Consider the following 8,226-nt stretch of genomic DNA (forward strand, 5'->3'; position numbering starts at 1 on the left):
CTTGGGAACCAAAGGGACTTAAGTGGGATTTCCTGCCTCCATTTCTCCAGGACTATGATATGGAAAGGCTGGAACATTCAACCACACAATTTCTGGTTCTTATCTCTACCCTCATTAGTTCAATTCCAAACCCTGGCTTCTACCTACTGAGTTCAAGCCACAGCCTGATCCAATTGATCAGGCTGGGGATGGAGGCATTGGGACCAGCACCTGGATCATTCTGTCCCCTCGGCCTGCCTCATTCTTTCTCTCTGCTTGTGAACTCTTACGTATCCTTCAAAACCCAGCTGTTATGTCACCACCTCTAAAACCTTGAACTGACTCCCCAGATAGTCTACTAGTTACTTTTTAAATTTTAAAAAGCCCAACTGGGATAAACAGGATAGCCAAAATGCTGAATTTCTTTGCTTTCATCTGACTGGATATTAACTCAGTGTAGTAATGTTAGTTATTATCTTGTGTTGATCAGAAGTACTTATTTGCAGTTATATAAATATTTGATTACCAAAAACTTGGAAATGAATACTTAATAAATTCAATATTTTTGGCCAACAAAATAATTTATTTAAACCTTAATTAAGTCCAGGATGGTAGAGGGAGTGGGATAATGATAACAGAAGGACTCCTGGTGGTCAAAAAAGGTGACTCTAAGGTCTTATCTGGCCTTTGATACACATAGCTGCCTCATTTCCCCAAAAGGCCTGGTACACAGTAGGTGCTCAGACAGTATTCATTGAATGTGTGTTTGAGGATGAGGATGTTCTCTGGCCCCTGGGGTCGTCGAAGCCTCTGTCAATCCCAGTTGGATGTCCCATGAGAACCAGGCTAAGAACTAATACAGGAGTTGTCCTAGCCTCAAACTTTTTCTCCCTAACTGGGTAACATGCCCATTTTTAGCATTCTTAGCACTAAGATTGGTAAGATCTTGGGGATAGGGCCGTGTGTCCCAGAGCCCCTCCAAGGAGCAGGGGCAGCAGCCTGGATCCTGGTGCCCATTCCAGCCCCCCTCTGTCCCTTTGCTTAAGGCAGCTCCTCAAGAAGCAAAGTCTGGCCAGCTGTGGGAGGTGCTGTTCTCCTTCATTTCCAAGATTAGCTCAGACCTTAAAAATCACAGCCCAGTGCCTGTTCTTCTCGTGCCAAGGAAAACAGTAGATGTCAGAAGCCTCCTTAGGTATCTGGAAGAGAACAGCCCCTTCTGCTCCCTCCCTTCCTTGTATGAGGTCATTGAATTAGGATGACAAAGCAAACAGTGACATGTGTTGGGACTTGTTCCCAGACTGATTCCAGCGTTTCTCCAGCCCCTCCCGCCTCCCCACCCTCAGAATGGCAGGCCCAGGTGTAGACAACAAACTGAACCAGATTCAGTCCTTGGGATCCTGGGAAACAGAGGCTGGATGGGAGGCATTCTCTGTGGTGGTAAAGAGGAGGTTCTGGATAGACCTTGGTAAAAGAGGGAGTTGGGATATTAGCACCACCAGACATTTGCACAGTGTGTTCCAGGCTTCAACATGCTTTCACATATTCTAATTTGAGTTAAGGAGGGCAAGAATTCTTTTCTGACTTCACAGATGAGGAAACAGGCTCATTTAAGATGAGCAGCTTAATCAGGGTTACATGGCTTAAATGTGACAGAGCCAGACTTGACACTGGTTTTGTTACATCTTCCCACCTCAGTTGAACTTGTCATTGGTACACCTGCTTTATGCTTTTTGCCTGTTGTACACCACCATACTATTATTTACTTAATGTTTTTCTTAAACTCACTTTAAAGGTGACCTCATTTTAAGCAACAATACATGTGTGTATGTATGTGTATATATTTTAGTACATATAATGGTAGCTACTTAAACATTTTCATCCTCATCCCTGAAAGTCAACTCTCACAACACCAGGGATACTAGTGCACACTTTGGAAAACGGTCTTACACCTCCCTGAATTACTAAGGATGCATCTTCATCTTGTTGAAATGTTCAGCCAGTAGGATCAGTCACAGCTACTACTGTCTTTGTTAGGGCTGTGCCTCAAGTTCACAGAATGAATGAATCATGGAGGATAAGAGATAGATCATGGAATTCAACTCCTAAGGGACAGGATCTTATATAACACACCCAGCCATAGTCCTAACGATAAGGGCTACCATTTGGGGATATAAAGTTGAATCAGATGTAGTCCTTACACTTAAAAACTCACTAAGCTTACAAACATAAACAACCGAACTGTAAGGAATAAACAAAAGCTCTGGAATCAAAGAAACTCAGAAATAGTCTTGGTTCCACCACAGTGTGCCTTTGAACAAGGCACTTCATGTTTCCAGCCTTGGTTTCCTTAAACAGAAATGGTAATATCTCCTCTTTTTACCTTTTAAGATTGACAGGAGATTCAGATAAAAAAAAAAAATGGGAGTGAAAAGTCCTCTGTAAACTCTAAAGATGTAATATAGTATGGAAGTAATAGACAGGCAATGCCCAAATTCCTCCATAGACCATCTGCATGATAACTGGAGAATGACTTTCTGAAGGTGAAACTAAGCACTGGAGGTGACAGGTTGGGGAAAGAGTTAGGGAGCATCATTGGTGCCTTACCGGTGTCCCTGCTCACTTGCTGCTTCCGGGTCTGGGGCCCCGAATGTTGGTGAGCTAAACCAACTTGCTGCTCTTAACTCTTTCACGATGCTGCTTTTTTCCCTCGATGCTTTCTCTTTCTTCTGCGGTGAGAACTTTTCTTTTAGCCCGAGTGCAAGTTGACTGTATAGTAATGGGTTTTTACTGCCCCCTTGTGGTCACTCCCTGCCATGGTTGCACTGACTTCCCATGGGTGTGCGTGACAAAGGCAGACGGATCTGCGGAAACCAGAGCCAATCCTCAAGATCAGGATTTTCCAGGGCCAGCACAGAACTTAACACCAAATTAAAGCCAGCTGCTGGAATACAGAGCTCCTTGGTGGGAAGGGGTAGTTCTTGCCTGGTTTTGCCCCAATTAGGATAAGAGTTCAGGCCTCTCTCTAGGTTAGCCTTGCTAAAATGGCCAGTTCCTACACTGTCCAGCTTGTGAATAAGGTCCTGGAATTGAAGGCAGCTGTGCAGTGTCGCTTCTCTGACAGGAAAACCCAGGGGTGGGAAGAGCTGGAACTAGAACCTGTCCTCCAATCCTCTTTACACTGAAACCAGCAGTTAACTGAGCACCTATTTTGTGAACTGGTAGGAGCCATGGGTGGGCCACAAACAAGGTATGTAGTTCCTGTCCTCAAGAATTCTTAAAATTTACAAACATAAATAAGCCAAGCACATATATGTTAATGGTATCAGGCCACAGGATTAAGGGCTATAATAGAAGTTGAAATAAAGTGCTACAGGACTGGTGGGGAAAGAGGAATTAGTGACAACCACAGGGGTCAGGGAGGCTTCCTGAAAGTAGTGAGATGCAAGCCGAATGTCTTAAAAATGAGTAGGACCTGGGGGAAAGAAGGGATGAATAGATGGAGCACAGGATTTTTAGGGTAGTGAAACTATCTTTACCTGCACAATACTACAATGGTGGGTACATGGCATTATACATTTGTCCAAACCCATAGGATGCACACCACCAAGAGCAAGCACTAATGTAAACTACGGGCTTTGGGTGGTAGTGATGTGTCAGTGGTGGGGGATGCTGATAATGGGGCAGGCCACACATGTGTGGGGGCAGGGGACAATGGAAAATCTCTGTACCTTCCACTCAATTTTCATGTGAACCTAAAAGTGCTCTAAAAAAAGTCTATTAAAAAAGAGAGAGAGGCCGGGCACGGTGGCTCACGCCTGTAATCCTAGCACTCTGGGAGGCCGAGGCGGGTGGATCGCTCGAGGTCAGGAGTTCGAGACCAGCCTGAGCAAGAGTGAGACCCCGTCTCTACTAAAAATAGAAAGAAATTATCTGGCCAACTAAAATATATATATATACAAAAAAAATTAGCCGGGCATGGTGGTGCATGCCTGTAGTCCCAGCTACTCAGGAGGCTGAGGCAGTAGGATCGCTTGAGCCCAGGAGTCTGAGGTTGCTGTGAGCTAGGCTGACACCACAGCACTCACTCTAGCCTGGGCAACAAAGCAAGACTCTGTCTCAAAAAAAAAAAAAAAAAAAAGGAGAGAAAGAGAGAGTAGGACCTTACCTAGCAAACATAAGGAAGACCACAGTGATATTAATAGCTATATTTTGGGGGTTCAATTATGTGTTGAGCATGGCCAAAGATTTTATAGATATTGCAGTTATTTAATTTCCACAACAATACTATGGGACAGGTATTATTTTCTCTATTTAATAGACAAGGAAACTGAGGCTTAAGGCCTACACAGCAAGGCTTGATAGAAAAGATAAGGAGAAGAAAAAGCAAAAGGTATGTTTGGGACAAATAATCTGTTATTATAGGGTAACAAGTATTCCTCATCAGGTGGCAGAAAGGGAGGGACAAGGGCATGCATGAGGTCATCTTGATTGAAAAGTACGGGAACGCTGTGATAAGGATTTTAAAGGCTCAAAGGAACTTAGACCTCACCTTGTGGATACTGGAGAACCTTCTGAGATTTCAAGGCAAGGGGTTCTGCTGAGGGATATATTAGACATGTGTGGAGGAGGGTTGCTACAGCAGATAAGAGGAAGGGGGCCCTGTGAGGAGTCATGCAGTGGCAGGGGCAGTGGGCAATGCAAAGGGACAGATCCTAAAACCTCTACATGGAGAAATTAAAATATTGGGGACTGAAGAAGCCAGAGCTACTCTTGATGGGAACATCTGCCCCCTCATATGCTGAGTCCTCCAACCCACCTCATCAGTGTCAGGTCCCGCTGGGGAGGGGAGGAAGACTTCCAGTCTCCTACTGAATAGAAGTCTCGGTTCCACCCTGGACCATGGTGTGCCAAACCTCTAACACCAAAGCAGGGCAGGGTCTGCTCAGAGACCAGAGAAGAAATCTTGAAAACTGTCTTCAATGCCCACATCAAGTGAGGAGTCTCAGGATCAAAGAGTGGCCTGTCACAAGAAGAGACTATATCAGTTGGATGCTGGGACCTACTCCTTAAAGGTCAAGGAAAGTTTTATGTCATTTCCGAGCAGTCCGGTTGGACCAAACCCCGTATGGGAACTCAACAACCCGTCCCCGCTGGAGCCTTTGATTCCTGCTTTTGATTGTCACAGGGCTGGCAGGCTTCCTTCTGGCTCCCATTCTTTCAGGAAGCCATCCACAGCTGCTGGCCACTTGTCACACCCTATCCGGGAGGTGGCAGCATTTCAATGGTAAAGCAACAGATCCTCAGGCTGTGGCTACCAGCTTCAAAGTTTGTTGGGAATTGTGTCATATTTCCCAAAAGGGCTAGCTCTATCCAGTGCCAGTGAAGCAGTAATGGGTAAGGGCTTGAACTTAAAGAGATAGCTGGGTTTCATATTTCCTATCCTGGATTGGGACAATTCCAACGAAAATATTTACACCAGGCACTCAACAAACATTAATTGAATGTGCCAAGCATTGTGCAAAATCCTAGAAAGAACAGTCCCTGTTCTCAAGGAGTTTTGATTCTAGGAAGGGAAGGAGATAAGAGTCTTGATTTAGTATCTCTTTACTCTCGTTTTTCCTTCGGGAAGTTTTGGTGATGCCTGTCCATTGCATTGGCTTGTTGCTGTTAATTGTTTTGCCATTAGATACCATAGCCCTGGAGTCACCCAAAGCTACTCCACCTGGTGAGTTCTGTGTCCAAGAAAACAAAACAAAATTTAGCCATAAAAAAAAAAAAAACAACTACATAAAATAGTGATTTTTCTTAGGGAATATATATTTGAATATGTCCCAAAAGAATGCCATGTAAAAAGTACACCTTCTATCTCTAAAAAAAACTTTGAAAACATAGTCTGATCAGGAGCCAAGCTATATGCTGCAACTCTAGGGGAGGCCTCTGGGATGCTTGTAGCAACCCTGACTCCACACCTGGAGGAGAGAGGCTGGAGAAGGCGCTGGGAAAGTCACCTCAACCCTCAGGAAAAGGCATAAAGACAAGGAAAAAAGTAACAAAGGAAATAGACAATATGTTAATAATAGTGTAGCAAATTATGGTTATCAAAGTGTCTTTGTATACATTATTTGGTCTTCTCAGGTGTCCTTGAGGAGGAGTTAGGAAAGCCTAACTGTGTGCTAGCACTAACTGTACTGAGGCTCCACAGTCAGTGGTGACTGGAATTGGGTGGGCCACAACTTCTCAGGGTCTTGGTTTCTTCACCTTTAGACCAAGGGGGTTAGACTGAGTGATCCTAAAGGTCCCCTCCAGTCATCCAGCCTATTCTCATGACTTGCTCAGGGTTAAGAGGCTACTAAGCGCAAGAGCCACATGATACAGGTCTCTGAATTTGGGGCCAGTGTTTTTTCCTTTACAATACAATGACAAAGTCTGTACTTAATGATAACGATAATGGACATCCAACTTTAGCTGGTGCATTTCCAAAATGAAGTTCCAGTGCAACGCTGAAATGAACAGAATCCTAACAGTGGTTGTGTTATGGTGATACTAAGATTTTTATGCATTTAAATTTTTTTGCCCATGCTTCATTCCTTCTTTTTCTGTCAATATCCTTAAGATGACTGTACTGCTTTTAATATTTTCTTCTCAAAATATCCTTAATTTTAGAAATAAAAGATATTTTTAATAATGAAAGGTAAAAGAATGTTCTGTGAAGTCTGTTTAATTATGCAGGGAATTCTTAAAAATTAAGGCAGTATCCAACTACATGACATTTTAGAAAAAGCAAAACTACGGAGATAGTGAAAAGATCAATGTCTGCTGGGGGCTGAATGGGAAAGAAGGACGAAGAGGCAGAGCACACAGAACTTTAGGGCAGTGAAACTATTCTGTATGCTACTGTAATGGTGAATACATGTCATTAAACATTTGGCAAAACCCATATGTACAGCAGCAAGAGTGAATCCTAATATAAACTGGAGTTTAGGTGACAATGTGTCAATGTAGGTTTGACTGTAACTCTCTCTGGTGGGACTTTGATAGTGGGAGAAGTTGGTGTAACACATTTCCCACTAACACCAGTTGTACTTTCTGCTCAATTTGGCTGTGAACCTAAAACTGCTCAAACTGTTTTAAAAAATAAAGTCTATTAAAAAATTAAAGCAATATACTGGGGAGTTAAGAGATAGACTCATAAGTGAGACTGCTTTTGCTCCAGTCTAATTCATAGGCTATTGAATGGCCTTAAACAAGAGTTTTAACCTCCACTGCCTCAGTTTCCTCAAATGTATAAGGAAATTATAGTACCTACCTCACTGAGCTATTCTGAAGATTAAGTGTGAATCCACACAAAGCAGTTAGCAGAATGCCTGGCACTAAATAAATCGTAGCTACTATTATTATGGAAACTTTTAATAAAAAGTAGTTAAGAAAGTTTTGTCTTTCTAGATAAGTTTTAGTCCCCTAGAAAATCCCTAAAGTGAACAAAAAGACTTATTTTAATGTTAAATACATATTCCTTTTTCTCTCCAAAATGTTCCTCACTATGGTACATATATTTTACTCTTTTTCCTCCAATATTTCAGTACCCATAACCAGGAAAATTTTTGTTCCCTGTTCCAAAGATAGGGAGATCAGCTATCCAAGACTGGGGTCTGCCTGCAAAATTCCTGTCACTTGGTCTTTAACCTCACCTACTGGTACCAAGAAACACTGCCTGCCTCCACCCGAGGCCCCGCCCCCCAGCAACTGTTTTCCAGCCCTCTCTTCCAAGATCCAGACCTATATATCCAAACTGCTTTCCTGACATCTTTACTTAGGTGTCTCAAACGGACATCAAGCTCAACTTGTCCAAAATTCAACTTACCTCCACCTCTACCTGCATCCTCTTCCAGTGCTTCCCTTACCTCAGTGGATGACCCATTACCCATTCAGATGTACAAGGCAGCAATCTAGGAATCCTGTTAGATTCCTTGCCCTTCACCCCCAGACAAACCCATCACCCATTCTTAGCCATTCTACTTTTAAAAATATTGCTGGACTCCATCTACCCCTTTCCATCTCAACCTGCACTTAATTCAAGCAGCCATAATCTCTCACCTAGACTCCTGCTGTAGACTACTAAGTGGTCTTCCTGCATCTTCTTGCCCTTTTCCATCCTTCCTCTACACTGTAGCTTGAGCATTCTTTTAAAAACCCACACCTAGGCTGGGCGTGGTGGCTCACGCCTGTAATCCTGGCAATTTGGGAGGC

This window comes from Eulemur rufifrons, chromosome 19 (genome assembly GCF_041146395.1).
Source record: "Eulemur rufifrons isolate Redbay chromosome 19, OSU_ERuf_1, whole genome shotgun sequence".
NCBI classification, from domain to species: Eukaryota; Metazoa; Chordata; class Mammalia; order Primates; family Lemuridae; genus Eulemur; species Eulemur rufifrons.